Consider the following 17,555-nt stretch of genomic DNA (forward strand, 5'->3'; position numbering starts at 1 on the left):
TCGGCGCCTAAATAAAATCTCGGTAGCGGACGCCTACCCTCTCCCTCGTATGGACGAGTCATTGGATGCCCTGGCAGGGGCGCACTATTTCTCCACCTTGGACCTTCTGTCGGGATTTTGGCAACTCCCCCTCGACGAATCGTCAAAACCTAAGACTGCTTTTCGGACACCACAGGGCCTTTTCGAGTTTAATAGATTGCCAATGGGTCTCCACTCGGCCCCAGCGACGTCCCAGAGGCTCATGGAGCTGGTCCTCGCTGGGCTCCAGTGGGACTCATGTCTCATTTATCTTGACGACGTCATCGTCTTTAGCCGCACGTTCGGCGAACACATCGAACGGTTGCGTGCTGTCTTCTTGAAAATGCGGGCCGCTAACTTGAAATTCAAGCCGCAGAAGTGTCACCTTCTGCGTGAGTCTGTGCGCTATCTGGGCCACATAGTTAACCGCTCGGGCATCTCTACCGACCCTGAAAAAACCAAATGTGTTCAACATTGGCCGACCCCTACATCTGCGGGCGATGTTCGTAGTTTTATTGGTTTTGCGTCGTACTACCGCCGGTTTGTTGCTGGCTTCGCGACGATTGCCAAGCCGCTCCACGCCCTTACGTCAAAATGGGTGGCGTTTCATTGGGGGGACGCAGAACAAGCTGCGTTCGACTCCTTGCGGAACGCGCTCGTGACGGCACCGTCCCTTGCGTACCCCGATTTTTCCGTGCCATTCGTGTTGGACACCGACGCTAGCAATACGGGGATTGGGGGTGTTCTGTCACAGAAAGTTGATGGCATTGAAAGGGTTGTTGCCTATGGTAGCAGAGTCTTGTCTCTTGCTGAACAAAGATACTGTGTGACCAGACGTGAGCTGCTGGCCATTGTTTTTTTTATTCAGCAATACAGGCCGTACCTGTATGGTCAGCATTTTACCGTGCGATCTGATCATTCGGCTTTACAGTACGCTCTGCGGGTTGACCAACCGTCTGGGCAGCTTTCTCGGTGGCTCGAAGTCCTTCAGGACTACGATTTCAATGTCACTTACCGTAGGGGTGCACAACACACGAATGCCGATGCGTTGTCTCGCCTTCCGCCGGCTCAAAAATGTGCGTGTTTTTTGGGCTCGGGCCGTTGTAAGCCGCCACTGCCTGCGCAGGTCGCGCCTCTCACAACGGTGTCAGCCGCACTTCCCGCCGCCTCAGCGCCGATGTTGGATCATGCAGATCCAATGGCCAGTGACGATTTGCTGGGGCTAACTTTGGCCGAATGGGGTCGGCACCAGGGCGAGGACATTTCGTTATTGAGGTTGCGTCGCCACGCGAATAATGCGGTTCCAAGACAGGGCAAATTTAATTCATTTGTCATGAAGCGTGGCTTGTTGATGCATTGGGATGCTGACTCGTGTCAACATAAAATCGTCGTGCCATCCGCCTTGCGATGCAAGGCCGTATGGGCGGCGCATGAGCGTTTATTGCACCTGGGTGTTCATAAGACCATTGGGTTGTTGCGGTTGCAATTTTTCTGGCCGGGCATGCTGCGCGACGTCACTGACATTTTGCTGGGATGCACCCATTGTGCGCAACGTAAACCGCCGGCTAAACCGGCATGTCCACCCCTGCAACCCATTTCGGTCTCTCGTATAAATGAGTTGGTGGCTCTCGATATTTTGGGCCCTTTTCCTACTACGCCACGGGGTAATAAGTACTTTCTGGTTGGGGTAAAGTATTTTACACGGTGGCCTATGGCCTGGGCCCTCCCCAACCAGTCGGCGGCGGCCGTTGTGGACGCCTTTGTTCAAGGCTACGTCCTGGACAAGGGCGCACCAGAACGGTTGCTGACCGATCAGGGAAGAAATTTTTCGGGAGCCTTGCTGACTGATGTGTGCCGCCTGTTGGGCACTAAGAAAGTGCGCACTTCGCCCTACCATCCCCAGACCGACGGCATGGTGGAGTGCCTTCATAGAACTCTCACCGCTATGTTATGCCATCAGGTCGATGAATCCCACCTCGATTGGGACTTGCAGGTTCCGGGGGTCCTCGCCGCATACCGTATGGCACCTCACGCGGCGACGGGATTTTCCCCGTTCTTTCTAATGTACGGCAGGGATGCCTTTCCTCCCGCCGACGTTTGGCTGGAAATCGAACAGCCACCGCAAAAGTCAAAGCTCGTTGACCACTTGCGATTCAACCTCCGTAAGTTGGCCGAGGCACGGGAGGCCGCCATTGAAAATTCGGCTTCCCGCCAACGGGCGAATTTGCGACTGCGGGACCCTCGGTCGTACACGCATCGGTGGGCACCGGGAGACAGGGCATGGCTCCACTGCCCCCAGGTGCCGGTGTCCACGTCGGCCAAACTCCTCAGACCATGGCGAGGCCCGGTTGAGGTAGTGGAAGTCCTGCGTCCCCAATGTGTTAAAATTAGCTGGGGACGGCGTCGCTGGTGCGTTCACCCCTCTCGGTTAAAACCCTTCGTCACGCCACGCGTCCCTCCACAACACACACGACATGGGGGCCGAGTGTGCGACGCGTCCGACGAGCCGGATGTTGCCCCGTTGGTGCCTAACCTGCAGCGCAGGCGTGTCATTCCTCCTGCAGATGACGCGGGAGTGACGGCTCCATGCAGGCCACGTTCGGCCTCAATGGACCGTGGAACAGCAGGTGTCCCCGTGGAGATGCATAAAGGCCCACCGGATGCTCTGGCTCATCCTCCTCCTTCCCTTGTGCCGCCGACAAAGCCTGCCATCCCCTACGATGGTCCCGCGAAACGCACGCGCGCAAAATCTCGCCGGTTGTTATAATGTTTTTTTGGCATGTCTAGTGCCTTGTACATACGTTATGTTGTTAAGGGGGGTATTTATAGGGGTTGAATTGTTCTTGTTGTTCGTGAGGCACACTCACAATTCTTCTACCATTGGTAATTTCGGAGTTTCCCATTGTTGCAGCCGGGACGGCTGGAGCTTCCGAAGGAGGGGGTGATGTAGAGGTGTTAACTACGCGCTGTTGCGTAACCTGCGTTGCCACCAGGGCGGTGCAGCATTACCCCTGGGTACAACGGTTGGGGTCAGTCGAGGTGAAACGGATCGTGGCCAGGGTTTGGTGCGAACCAATCAGACGGTTCCACGTGGGAATGTATGATTGGTTCTACCTGGCCACGAAGGGGTATAAGACGGGTGACCCAACGGACCTCGTGGAGTTCTCTCCCTGCACGAAAACAGAAGACTGGGCTGAAGCCTAGCTAGGACCCTGGACCAGCCTTTCAGCCCTTCTAAGGGCTAAGGCTCGGCATACCCAGTGGTCAGGACCCACCGGGCCAGCGGTGGGTCAGATAGCCTCCCCTAGGTCCTAGCCGGAGGACTAGGATAGCGGTAGATGTGTGAGTCCCGCCAAGTCCGGAGGTTGTACCTCCTTAGGTATCAAGGAGGTTAGCGGTAGACGTGTGAGTCCCGCCAGGTCCGGAGGCTGTACCTCCCTAGGGTATCGGGTGAGGGGACCGAATATCCCTCTGTGTGTGTTAAGCGTTGTATAAGGAAATAATACAATAAACAGAGTGTGCCTCCTAAAGAAGTCTGCTCGTCCTTACAACACTACACTTGCAAAACGTGGACCCCCCTAATGGAGGATTTTCGCCAGTTAGAAACATTTAGGCTGGCCTGCCTACAATCCATCCTGGGTTTAACCAGGCTGAATTGTGCGAGGAGCTCACAAATCCTTGAAAGATCTGGGCAAAGTCCCATCAGTGAGCTCCTCCGGTGGGCAAGGCTGCGTTGGCTGGGTCATGTAGCCCGCATGCCCAGCCACCGCATGCCTAAACAGCTTTTGTTCGGTCGGATAGATAGGAGTTAATAAGAGCGCGGCACGGGTTAGAGAAGAGATGGAGTGATGTGGTACAGGAATACGTGGAGCTGAGTGGACTTGCCAATGACTGGTACCAGCGATGTCAAGATCGGCCTCAGTGGAAGAGGCTCGTGAAGGACGCTAATGGGCAGTTGGAGGCAGTCGCCCTCCAACAACAACGGAGGGCGGAGGAGCGACGCTCACAACAACGAGCGACGCTCACAGCAATGAGCGGAGAGCCGGGTGACTAAAGCACAGCAAGTTTGCACAGTAGGGGGCACAGGAGGTGCATCAGCCAGTCATCTCAGTCATCTCAGTCAGTCAACCTGTGGCACCTGGGCCTCCTCCGTGACCTCCTGCCAGCGGGCGTTCGACACTTCACGTGGCCTCAAGGTGCACATGGTCTGGCACAAGCGTCGTGGTGACGTCACCGCCACTTAGTGGCGAATGGTGGTTGTTATTGTAGTCTATGTGTGTCAGTGTGTGTACGTCGATGTGTATGTGTGTGTGAGTCCATATGTGCGTGTGTAAGTCAATGTGTGTGTGTCAGTCGATATGTGTATGTAACTCCATGTGTGTGTATCTAAAGTGGATGGCTGTGTGTGTGAGTCCATATCTGTGTGTGTGTAAGTCGATGTGTTTGTGTGTGTTGGTCGATGTCTGTGTGTGTGTCCAAGTCGATGTGTGTGTGTCTTTTTCGCCAGGGCAACGCCAGATACGTCTCGCTAGTGTAATACATCTTTAAACGAAAACAACACTAAATCGCTAATTAAACTACTTTAAAGTTGATGGACGTGAAATCAGAATAGCGCTGGCTCAACACGGGGCTTATGGCGTAGTACCTGGCTACTTTTTTTTTACGTAACCCCATGGTATGCGAGCCAAATCCTTCACAAGTTTCGGGCCGCACACACACAGACACACAGACAAACCGTGACATTTATAGGTTATATAGCCGTTAGAACCCAGCGTTGCCCGGACGAAAAAGGCAGATACACATGGACTTACAAACAGACATGGACCCATACACATAGAAACCCACTGACTTACACGCACGCAAACACATATGGACTCACACACACAGACATCGACTTGAGAGACGTAGTTACACACAAATCGACTCAAACACACAGAGTTACACACACATATCGACTCACACATACATACATAGACTGAACAACAACAACCGCCAATCGCCACTAAGTGGCAGTGACGTCACCACAACGCTTGTGGCAGGCTATGTGCACCTTGAGGCCACGTGAAGTGTCGAACACCTGCTGGCAGGAGGTCACGGGGCAGACCCAGATGGCACAGGTCGACTGAGATGACTGACAGATGCATCACCTGTGCCCTGTACCCTGCTAACTTGCTGTGCTTTAGCCACACGGTGCACCGCTCGTTCTTGTGAGCATCGCTCCTCCGCCCTCCGTTGTTGTTGGAGGCCGACTGCCTCCAACTGGCCTGTAGCGTCCTTCACGAGGCTCCTCCACAGATACCGACCTTGACACCGCTGGTACCAGTCATCGACAAGTCCACTCAACTGCACATCGTCCTGTAGCACATCACTCCATCTCTTCTCTAGCCTGTGCCGCGCCCGTTTAGAGACCTCGATCCGGCGGAACAAAAGGTGTTTAGGCATTCGGTGGCTGGGCATGCAGGCTACATGGCCCAGCCAACGCAGCTTTGCCTGGCCATGCAGGCTACATGGCCCAGCCAACGCAGCCTTGCCTGGCGTAGGAGGTCACCAATGGGACTTTGTCCAGATCTTTCAAGTATATGTGAGCTCATCACACAATGCAGCCTGGTTAAACCCAGGATGGATCGTAGGCAGGCCAGCCTAAATGTTTCTAACCGGCGAAAATGTTGCATTAGGGGGGTCCAAGTTTCGCAAGTGTAGAGAAGGGAGCGAATGACCTGGGCGAGACGACGTGAGGCTTCGTGCGGAGCGAGAGACCAGGTAGCTTCAACACAGTGTTACACAGCTGATGAAAAGATAATGCCGCTCAACTGATTCAGAGTGAGACCTTTGGTGTTAAACCGGAGCCGGTCATGAGTACACTGGGCAGGTATGGGAAACTCTGCACTCTCCACAACTGGCCCATCACCAATTGTGAGTTATGGGGGTGGATTGTCCGATGGTACAAAATACCAAGGCAGGTGCTTAGTTTTGGTGGGGCTGATGGTAAGGCCCCACCTCTTAGTGGCAAGCTCCAGGTTGAGCAGCAGCGCGTCCAACTCCTCTTCTGAGTGAGCATTAATTACCAGATCATCGGCATACATAACGTGGTTGACCAATAGGGAGCCATCGATTGACCGCACCTGGGCATTGATAAGCCTCCCATTGTATCTGTACCAGATGTGAATTCTTCCGGTAGAGGCATTGAAGGCGTAATGAAGTACGTGGTCCAAATATATGTAAAAGAATGTGGGAGGCAGTGGACATCCCTGTCGCACCCCAAGATGTACAGGGAGTGGCTCTGATTCACGGTCACGTAGTTTGATGTGGGGCCGCTCACCATCATGAATGTCCTTAAGGATCGTGAGCAGAGGGTCAGGGACTCGAAAAGTATGAGGAGCAACCCAGAGCCCAGGCCTAATGATGGTATCATAGGCCCTGAGCAAGTGAATAAAGCACACATATGGACTAACACGCACACATGGACCTACAGGCACGCAACGAAATGGACTAATACTGACTAACATGGAGCCACGCACACACAGCGACGAACACACATGCACATGGACTGACACACACACATATCAAGTCACACACACACATTGACCTACACACACACATATGGACTTACAGACACACACAGGCACTTACACACACACATTGACCCACGCACACACATCGACTGACAGCCACACATCGACTCACACATACATAGACTCGCACACACACATATCGACGCACACACACACATGGACTGTCACACATAGACACATTGCCATACACACATCGACTGACACACACATAGACTCCCACACAAATATACATGGACTGACACACGCACATAGAGGCACACAAACATGGACTGAGACACACACATGGACTTACGCACACACACACATGTATGTACACACACACAAAACAACAACCGGCATTCGCCACTAAGTGGCGTTGACATGACCACGACGCTTGTGCCAGGCTATGTGCACCTTGAGGCCACGTGAAGTGTCGAACGTCCGCTGGCAGGAGGTGACGGGGCAGACCCACGTGCTACGGGTCGACTAACTGAGATGACTGGCTAATGCACTACCTGTGCCCTCTACTGTGCTAACACACACATACACATGCACGTACACACACATTGACTGACACACATAGACACGCGCAGATTGACTTACACACTGACATGGGGCCATGCACACACATCGACTAACACACACAGCGACTGATACACACACATGGACTGACACGCACACTTGGACTGACACACACAAACACTTCGACGTACACACACACATCGGGCGTTGTCGGTTCGAAAAAGACAGACACACACATGGACTTACACACAGACGCATGGACCTAAACGCAACCACACATATGAACGTGCACATCAATCCCCGATTATGACAGCTATCAGCATCGCAGTACTAGGTATGAGTAAATAGCGGGACGTGAGCAATCGAAACAATAGAAATGCATAGAAGAAATAAGCTGAAAAAAGTGTACATAAAATAGCAGCAGAACGCACAGGTAAGTTGAGAAGCAGGCTAGAGTCTAGATGATAGACTGCCAGTGTGCCTACTCAATGACATAAGCATTGGTACAGTGGACATAAAAAGCTGGCAATACAGGCAGCAGGTGAAAAAGCAGGATACAGTCGACATGAAAGGCTGGCAGAACACTGAGTGAGGTAAAGAAGCAGGCAACAGATTATAGACTGGCATACACTCATAATGGGCAAAAGCAAAATTAGCAGTGTAGATAATAGAGTGGCAGTGCACTGACGTTAATGAATCATCAGGCAGCAGTCCACAGCACAGACTGGCAGTACACCGTCGCTGCGTCATGAAGACGCACCTAAAAAAGGAAATATTTAGCAACCGCATAATGAAAAATTTGTTTTCTGCACACAAACATTATTGTAATATTTGCCAACTTATTAGTTTCATACTAGTAAACAATGAAGCACAGTTATCTGCACACAAACATAAGGTTTGTAATATTCGAAAACTTATTTGCTTAATAATGGTAAACAACAAAAATGCAGCGAGACAGTGGGGAGTACAGCTGGTGCATCTGTAAATCATCTCAGTCAGCCATCCCTTGAAACCTGGATCATTCGCATGACCTGCTGACAAGTGATCCACACTTACATGGCATTAAATTACACCTATCATTGCATGAGCACTGTGACAAGATTACTTCAATTAGTGATGAATGGTGGCTGTTTTTTTAAATATCTGTCACTGATTCATGTGCAATGTATGTGTATGTAAGAGGTATTCACTGCATTATGAACTCAACAATTAGATTTTGATTATTGCTGACAGCAAACATGATTGATATGTGAAAACTGAACTTATTATGGCCCTCCACTATGTTGATTGATCCTCAATTAATTGATTGGTGAAGTGACGAAGCATTAATACTGAGCAGATGAAGGCGGCCAGGCATGTTTCTGGACACACCACCACATTTTTACCATGCCAGTGTGTGACAGTATCAAGTTTGTATCTGCTGTAAAGTATATTAACTATTGAACATGGAGGTTAAATCAAAACAATAGATTATTTTAGTTTTCCTCTGGAACTGTTTTATGAGCATGGTGACAGTCAAAAAATTAACACAGCACATGCAGCTGAAGTGAGATATGTTCATCCGAGCATTCAAGCAAACCTGAGCCTGGCTTTACATTGAACATTAATTTATACATAAATGCATAATACAAGTACTATTTAAAAACTCGTTGCTATGTACGCTGAAATTTGCTAAAAAATATATTTCTTTCATTGCTATATAGCCTACATTGTGTGCTTGGAGTTTTGAGTAAACTTCATTTTGAAGATACTTGGGCGTCCAGCCATATTTATGACCACTTGCCCTGTCATTTTGTGCCTTAACAGCCCTGTGATGATTTGGGGAATCTCTTTCACCATATCATGAATATATGAATAAGTATGGACGTGTAAGTCATGTGTGACTGTGTTTATATGCATTGTTCTGTGACTTGATACTGACATAGATGGTGTTGATATGTTTTTTTCTGTCTGTAGCTGACACTTCCTCTGCCGTTTGGAGGCTTGTGTGGGGGCTACCGTCCCCCGCCATCACTGAATTGTCGGGGCTGCTGCGCACCGACTCCCCCGTTCCACTCATACCGCTACCCCCCGGCTGCTCTGTCAGGTCCAGACTACCGACCCCTAACGTCTCGCCCCCCTGTACCTCTGCCTGGGATGTCGACCGCGTTTGCATAGTTTAATTAGCGGCTCGTACGCTTTGCGCTTGCGATGCGCTACACTTTGCAACGGCGGGGTGGGGCTGTAAGCGCGCTCGCCAGTAAATCTCTGTACCGCCCGTAAACAAACAGGCGCGGCGCGTGTTTCCCTCCCACCCGCGCTCCACGTGTGCCGACAATAACAAACACGCCCCTACCCTCTGCCCCTAAACAAACCAATCGCACGCGAGGGGGTTGGAGCCGGGGGACGGGCGGGCGGGGTTTCTGCCGTGCGCGCGCCGCTGATTGGGGACACTCGCTTGGCTCTGAGTTAAAGGTCCCGCTCAAACAGTCGCGCAAATACGCGTGCGCTCAACGCTTTAATTAGCTATCTCGCGATCAGACACTTGTGCGGGTGCGTGACCGCGGCACAGCCACCCAGGTACGCGATCGCTAAGCACTATTGTGAGCAATCGTGCGGGCACGTAAACACCCCACGCTTCGTCTCGAGGTGCACAGCCGCGCATACACGTAGACACCCAGCGCACACTGCCCTCCACTTCACGCTCCCAAAAGACCACGCAACACAGTTTTATCCCCCCACTAGCGAATTTTATTTACCTGTGATGGTATGGTCAGTGGACGCTAATCTATCCATCGGAGGTCTTCGAGTCGATTTTTCCTACCGATCGCCCCGCTCTCTATCCTGGATTTAAAACGCCTAAACTTACGCCTCTCTCACACGTAGTTACTTCTCCCCGATGTACTGACCGCTGTAAGGGGATGAGGCGGCGAGCCTGTCGATGCTGGAGTACGTCTCACGGACGTCTCGGATGGCTGACTCTCCTGCTCCCGGGACCGCGATGATCTTGAAGAAGAAGAACCCCGCTGCTACCCCAATCCCCCTCCTTTTATCCTACCTACAACAAAGGAATTTTGCTCTTTCAGACCCTTGGCCTCCCGTCCAATCAGGGGCTCGGATTCTCCTGCCCTATCGATGCCCGGATCCCAGCTCGGGTGACGTTGCCGCAGTGATCTCACCGACGTCCGCTCTCTGTTCTCCCGCTACCAGTCCACTGACCCGTGCTTGTGTGTGTGTGGCTCCACTCGCGGTGGTTCGATGGCCCTTGCCGTGACCATGCAACTTTAATATTAGGTCGCGGCGCCGCAGTGCATGTCAGCTACAGGGGGAAGATCGCTTAATTTCCCGGCTCTACGTGGGGCGTGTGTACGTTCGTGTCGGAGGGAGAAGGGGGGGGGAGGCGGTGGTGAGGGTGCGCCGCGTCGGCGTCGACATCCCCCGGTGGCGGCTTTGTGGCGGTGGGCACGACCTCGGCAGAGCGGCCCTGCTGCAGCGGCCTCACGACTGTGCAGGGGCCAAAACGCGGACGTCTGAGAAGGCACCGGCTCCGGGAGAGTGGCGGTAAATCCGCGGCATCGGTGATGGCGCCGCGGTGGTGGGCGCGGTTCCGCTGGAGCGGCTCCGCTGCGGCGGCACCACACTTGCCTTCTTTTCTCTCCGCCTGATGAAGACTGCTTGTGTTGCGATCGAAACGTTGTGGGTTTTTTTGCTTTTATTTTTATTTTATTAAAAAATTTAATTTCATGTTATTATTTTTATCTTCTATCTTACGTGACTTTACGGACAGAACCAAGAACATGAATTCCTGCAGTCACGAAAGTTTTAAGTTAAAATTTACACACACAGTGGATACGCAGTGTACACACACACACACAAATTGTATACATAGTGTACACACACAATAATGTCCACGTTGTTGTTGAGCTCACGCACCCAAGGGGGCAATGTTCAACAGAGGAAGCAATGGAATAGGAAGCTAAATAAACTTAAACCCGAACCCCGCTTTCTGACGTCACCACTGCATTACCTCATCGGCGTGAGACGGGGGAGGAAGGTGTACCCCGCTATGGGCCTTGTTCATTAACAAAATTGATCTTCTTTGGTTCTTTCGGTAAAGTCATGTAGAATGAGAATAAAATAATAAATTGATAAAATAAAATAACACAATAATATTCTCACGACGTTTCAGCCACAACACAAGCGGCCTTCATCAGGTGAAGGGACGAGACTGTCTGGTAGGACAGCGCTGGAGTGAAAGAGCCACGTTCAGATCACGACCTTTAAGCTGTGTGAGACGAAACAAAGCGCCTTGACAAAGGAATTAGCATATAATTTAGCATTGAAATGGCTGAGTGATTAGCTTGTGACTGGTCACAGAAATAGCTATGTTAAAAGTTAAAGCATACACATCCGCAGAGGCACCCCTTGATAAAGGAATTAGCATAGAATTTAGCATTGAAATAGCTAAGTTAAAGCATACACATCTGCAAAGGCACCCCTTGACAAAGGAATTAGCATAGAATTTAGCATTGAAATAGCTGAGTGATTAGCTTGTAACTGGTCACAGAAATAGCTACGTTAAAGTCAGAGCATACACATTCACCGAGGCACTTTGTACAAATCAAACAGGAGAATTTAGCATTGAAATAACTAGGCGAATTTAGCATTGAAATAACTGAGTGATTAGCTAGCGACTGGTCACAGAAATGACTATGTTGAAGTCAAGGCCTACACATCTGAGCTATTCACAGTACTATATAGTGAACCAATAAAAAACTAAAATATTAATTACCTTAATGTTATCCATAAACTCTATATTCTCCAATCAGCTAAGCTACCAACAATAAGTCGTTATATATCACAATGCTATAAGGCGAAAAATGGGTGGATTCTTACCCTCAACTTTAGCACCACGGATAGCTACGGGCCCCGTTCAGACGGACGAGTTCATCCATGGTCGAAACAGAGGAGGGAGAGAGAGACAGCTGCGAGGCGCTATTATACTCCATGTTGTAAACCATACCATTAACCATGGTGTGAGAGGTATTAAGAGTCAATGCCAGCGAAAGAGCTGCGGTCTGAAGGTCATCGTAAAATACAATTAATTAAGAACAGAAATGGTTTAAAACATCTTTCCAATGGTTACTAAGCCAGAATCCATCTTCTCGGTTGAAATTGTCTCTGTGCTTGTATATGTGAATGGCCTCACGAACGAATCTCTCATGGTAGCCGGTTGGTTTGCAAAGAACCTCCGTCTTGGAGAAGTCAATGTCATGTGAGCCCACTGAATTATAACAGTGATCTGCCACGGCAGAGGAGTTCGTCCTACCGTGTTTCAAGTCTGCTTTATGTTCGCGGATAACATGGATCTTGTGTTTATTCAGGATTTTGGAGATCTTTTTAGTGACCCCTGCAATGTAGGGTAAGGTGATGGTTTTGAGTGGCTCCACAAGAGGATCCTTCTTCATGACTGGAGTGATGGCTTTGCGGATTGTGTAGTCGGAGTAACCATTAGCCCTGAGAGCCTGGTGTACGTGCTTGAGTTCACTGGTAATGTGTTCCTGGTCGGAAATGCATTGGGCTCTATGGTATAGAATCGCAGTAACATTTCCATTTCTGATGGTCTGAAATCCGTTTTAGCTAAAGGTCTAAACTTTGCTGTCACACCGAGACACTTACCGGTTAATGATATCATTGCCCATGTCGACGTTGCACTCAAGGGCTTGAGTCACATCTCTGCAGACGTAGCAAGATCTGAAATCGCTGCAACCCTCAAAAACGCTAAGTTGCCACCCAGCAACATCAGCAAAGACGAACGTTTTGAATTATCTCAATTAAAAAAGAGGGATGATATTGTCGTCCTCTCAGCCGACAAAGGCAATGCCACTGTCATCATGGACAAAACAGAATATAACAACAAAATTCAAGAGCTACTCAACGATGGCAGCTATATAAAAATAAAAAGAGATCCCACCAACAGCCTGGTCACCAAAACGAACAAAATCATCTCTGATTCAACAGCATTAATTGATGAGATCAAACAGTTCTCGTTGAAACCCTCTGCTGCCAGACCACCAAGATTATATGGCCTTCCAAAGATACACAAAGAAGATACACCCCTTCGTCCCATCGTCTCTACTATCAACTCCCCCACCTACAAACTGGCACGTTTTCTTGCTGATATACTGCGACCTTTCACTGGAAAAAACACCTCTGCGGTACTAAATTCTACTCACCTGGTATCGACAATCAAAGGCATTTCCCTGTCCCCAGACGACCTGCTTGTCAGTTTTGATGTGGTGTCCTTGTTCACCAAAATCCCGGTACCTGACACCATCGCTATCATTGAAGACCTGGTTCATCAAGGACTGCATACTGATGTACCCCCCCTGGTGAGACATTGCTTAACCAACACATACTTCACCTGGAATGGAACTTTCTACAAACAAACTGAGGGCACCCCAATGGGCTCCCCCCTATCTCCGGTTGTAACCAACGTATTCATGGAAAAATTTGAAACTGACGCCATCCAGACTGCCACTCTAAGCCCGACCTTATGGAAGAGGTACGTTGATGACACCTTTGTCATCTGGCCACATGGCCAGCCTGCTCTAGACCAATTCCGCGACCACATCAATTCCATACACCCAGCCATCAGATTTACCATGGAGGTCGAAAAAGATGGCAAACTACCCTTTTTGGATGTCTTAATTAAAAGGAGACATGATGGTTCAATGAGCCACTCTGTCTACAGGAAAGCTACCCATACAGATGCTTACTTGAAACCGGATTCCCACCACCAACCATCCCAGAAGAACTCCCTCATCAAGACTCTATACCAGTGGTTCTTAACCTTGTTGGAGGTACCGAACCCCACCAGTTTCATATGTGCATTCACCGAACCCCTCTTTAGTGAAAAATAAAATGTGATTTTTTTCAAATTCAAGACCTAGATATGTTTTTTACTGGTACACAAAATGAGCCGTGCATGAACATTACCTTGTTCAAAGAATAAAACCAACACAATGCATAAACTCACAACAAATTACATACCTGGAAATCAATGTGACTTCTGCTGTTGCCTTTGAGAGATCAGTTCAGATATGCGTGGCTTCACCTTGGCAAGTGCCACTCTCATGTCATTTTCACAGCAAAGTCTGTTCCTTTTCTTCGTTTTTATGTCCAGCATCCTCGAAAAGGATTGCTCACAAAGATATGTTGTAACAAATGGTATAAAAAAATCCAGGGCTTTCTTAGCAATAACTGGATACTTGTTCATTTGTCGACACCAAAACGTTGAGAGCGTTGTTGTTCTGAAGAGTTGCTGTTGAACCTGGCTCTGCTGAATTTCAATGATTTCGTCGAGGAATTCATCATTGACATCTGCTGTTTCAACAGCAAACGTGAACGGCTGTCTCACCCATGCTGGATATGACTCTCTTGTAGGGAAATATCCGTCGAGAGACTTTGCAAGCTCATCTAAGTGCGTGGCAATTGTTTGCTTCAGTTCCGTGGATACAGAAATATCTCCGATTCCAGACACATCTTCGATCTTACTTGCACAGTCGTCCAGAAGCGGGAAGTTTGCGAAGTTATTGTTCTCTGTTCGTCGTTTCCATAACGGTAGCTTTTTTTGAAAAGCCTTCAGGTGTTCTTCCGCTTCCATGATATTGACTCCACCACCCTGCATCTGCTGATTGAGATGATTGAGAGCTGCGAATATATCAGCCATGTACGCTAAAATGAGAATGAACTCAGGATTTTTGAAGCAATCTGCATGGCAGTGTTGGTGCTCTTGCAAAAACAGGGCTAATTCCACACGCATGGCAAAAACACGATTCAGCACCTGTCCCCGGGATAACCACCGAATATTAGAATGGAGCAGAAGTACCTCAAATTCAGAGCCCATTTCTTTACACAGCTCACTGAAGATGCGGTGCCTCAGAGCACTTTTTCGCACATAGTTCACACATTCCACCACAGTTTTTAATACTTCTGCCATTTTTGGAGGTAAGGTTTTTGTTGCCAACGCATGCCTGTGCAGAATACAATGCGTCACAATGATGTGTGGTGCATCGGCCTTTACTAGCGCACCAAAACCAGACTTTCTTCCCAGCATGACTGGAGCTCCGTCCGTACAAACTGCAGAAACCATATCCCATGAAAGATTGTTGTCTCTGAAGAAGTCATCCACAAGCTTCTTCACATCGGCTGCCTTCGTTGTTGTTGTAAGAGGCTTACAAAATAAAAACTCTTCTTTTATCATGTCGTCTTTCACATAGCGTACAAAAACAGCAAGCTGGCTTAGATCAGAAACGTCTGTGGTTTCGTCGAGTTGAAGGCTGAATTTTGCCGGGCTTGAAATCAGATCCGCGACTACTTGAGCCAAGATGTCTTTACTCATGTCTTCTATTCTGTCACTGACGGTGTCATTTGAAAGGGGAATTTGGGATAATTTACCTTCGGCCGCTGTTCCGAGTATCAGATTCGCCATCTTTAATGCAGCTGGTTTCACAAGTGTTTCACCAATGGTGTGTGGCTTGCCCTGCTTTGCGATCAGGTAAGCAACTTTGTACGATGCTGTCAGGATCGGTTTGTTAACAGGTACAAATCCAAGAGCAGGCAGAGTGGCCCTTTCATCGAATCTGGCTCTCTTCACCCTGAATTCAGCAAGTGTTGTGTTCTTGTATTCCCCGTCTCCATGCAGCTTCAAGAAGTATTCCTTTAGTTTTGCCGGTGCAAGACTAGAGTTGCTCAACTTGGCGTTGCAAATCATGCAGATAGGACGCTCACTCCCATCACGTTCCGTGATACATGAGAATCCATGTTGTACATATTCGTCCGACCACTTTCTTATTTTGCCCGACATAGTTAGTATGGATAAAATATTAAAGAAATCACACGACGTACGACAACAGTCACACGTTGACTACTGAGTACGCACTAAATTCCCCGCAGCGCTGATTGGCCAAACAGTGTAGCATGATCATCTGCAGCCAGTGATGGCCAAGCGGGCCGTGTGTGTCATCACAAATTTACACAATAATTCAAGTGTGTCCGGACCTCCGTGGCGGGGGCTCTGCCGAACCCCTGAGATCGACTCACCGAACCCCTGGGGTTCGATCGAACCCAGGTTAAGAACCACTGCTCTATACCATAGAGCCCAATGCATTTCCGACCAGGAACACATTACCAGTGAACTCAAGCACGTACACCAGGCTCTCAGGGCTAATGGTTACTCCGACTACACAATCCGCAAAGCCATCACTCCAGTCATGAAGAAGCATCCTCTTGTGGAGCCACTCAAAACCATCACCTTACCCTGCATTGCAGGGGTCACTAAAAAGATCTCCAAAATCCTGAATAAACACAAGATCCAGGTCCGATTCAACACAGTACATAAAATCCGTGATTTAGTTCCATCTGTAAAAGATGCTGTTCCAGACATACAGTACCCGGGCGTTTACAAACTAAAGTGCCTCTGTGGTAGTAGCTACATTGGAGAAACCAAACGACATATCTCGGACCGCATCCGCGAACATAAAGCAGACTTGAAACACGGTAGGACGAACTCCTCTGCCGTGGCAGATCACTGTTATAATTCAGTGGGCTCACATGACATTGACTTCTCCAAGACGGAGGTTCTTTGCAAACCAACCGGCTACCATGAGAGATTCGTTCATGAGGCCATTCACATATACAAGCACAGAGACAATTTCAACCGAGAAGATGGAGTCTGGCTTAGTAACCATTGGAAAGATGTTTTAAACCATTTCTGTTCTTAATTAATTGTATTTTACGATGACCTTCAGACCGCAGCTCTTTCGCTGGCATTGACTCTTAATACCTCTCACACCACGGTTAATGGTATGGTTTACAACATGGAGTATAATAGCGCCTCGCAGCTGTCTCTCTCCCCCTCCTCTGTTTCGACCATGGATGAACTCGTCCGTCTGAACGGGGCCCGTAGCTATCCGTGGTGCTAAAGTTGAGGGTAAGAATCCACCCATTTTTCACCATATAGCATTGTGATATATAACGACTTATTGTTGGTAGCTTAGCTGATTGGAGAATATAGAGTTTATGGATAACATTAAGGTAATTTATATTTTAGTTTTTTATTGGTTCACTATATAGTACTGTGAATAGCTCACATGTGTAGGCCTTGACTTCAACATAGTCATTTCTGTGACCAGTCGCTAGCTAATCACTCAGTTATTTCAATGCTAAATTCGCCTAGTTATTTCAATGCTAAATTCTCCTGTTTGATTTGTACAAAGTGCCTCGGTGAATGTGTATGCTCTGACTTTAACGTAGCTATTTCTGTGACCAGTTACAAGCTAATCACTCAGCTATTTCAATACTAAATTCTATGCTAATTCCTTTGTCAAGGGGTGCCTTTGCGGATGTGTATGCTTTAACTTAGCTATTTCAATGCTAAATTCTATGCTAATTCCTTTATCAAGGGGTGCCTCTGAGGATGTG

The sequence above is a fragment of the Petromyzon marinus genome, chromosome 71 (genome assembly GCF_048934315.1).
Source record: "Petromyzon marinus isolate PM22_M1 ecotype Great Lakes invasive population chromosome 71, UKy_Petmar_22M1.pri1.0, whole genome shotgun sequence".
Taxonomy (NCBI): domain Eukaryota; kingdom Metazoa; phylum Chordata; class Hyperoartia; order Petromyzontiformes; family Petromyzontidae; genus Petromyzon; species Petromyzon marinus.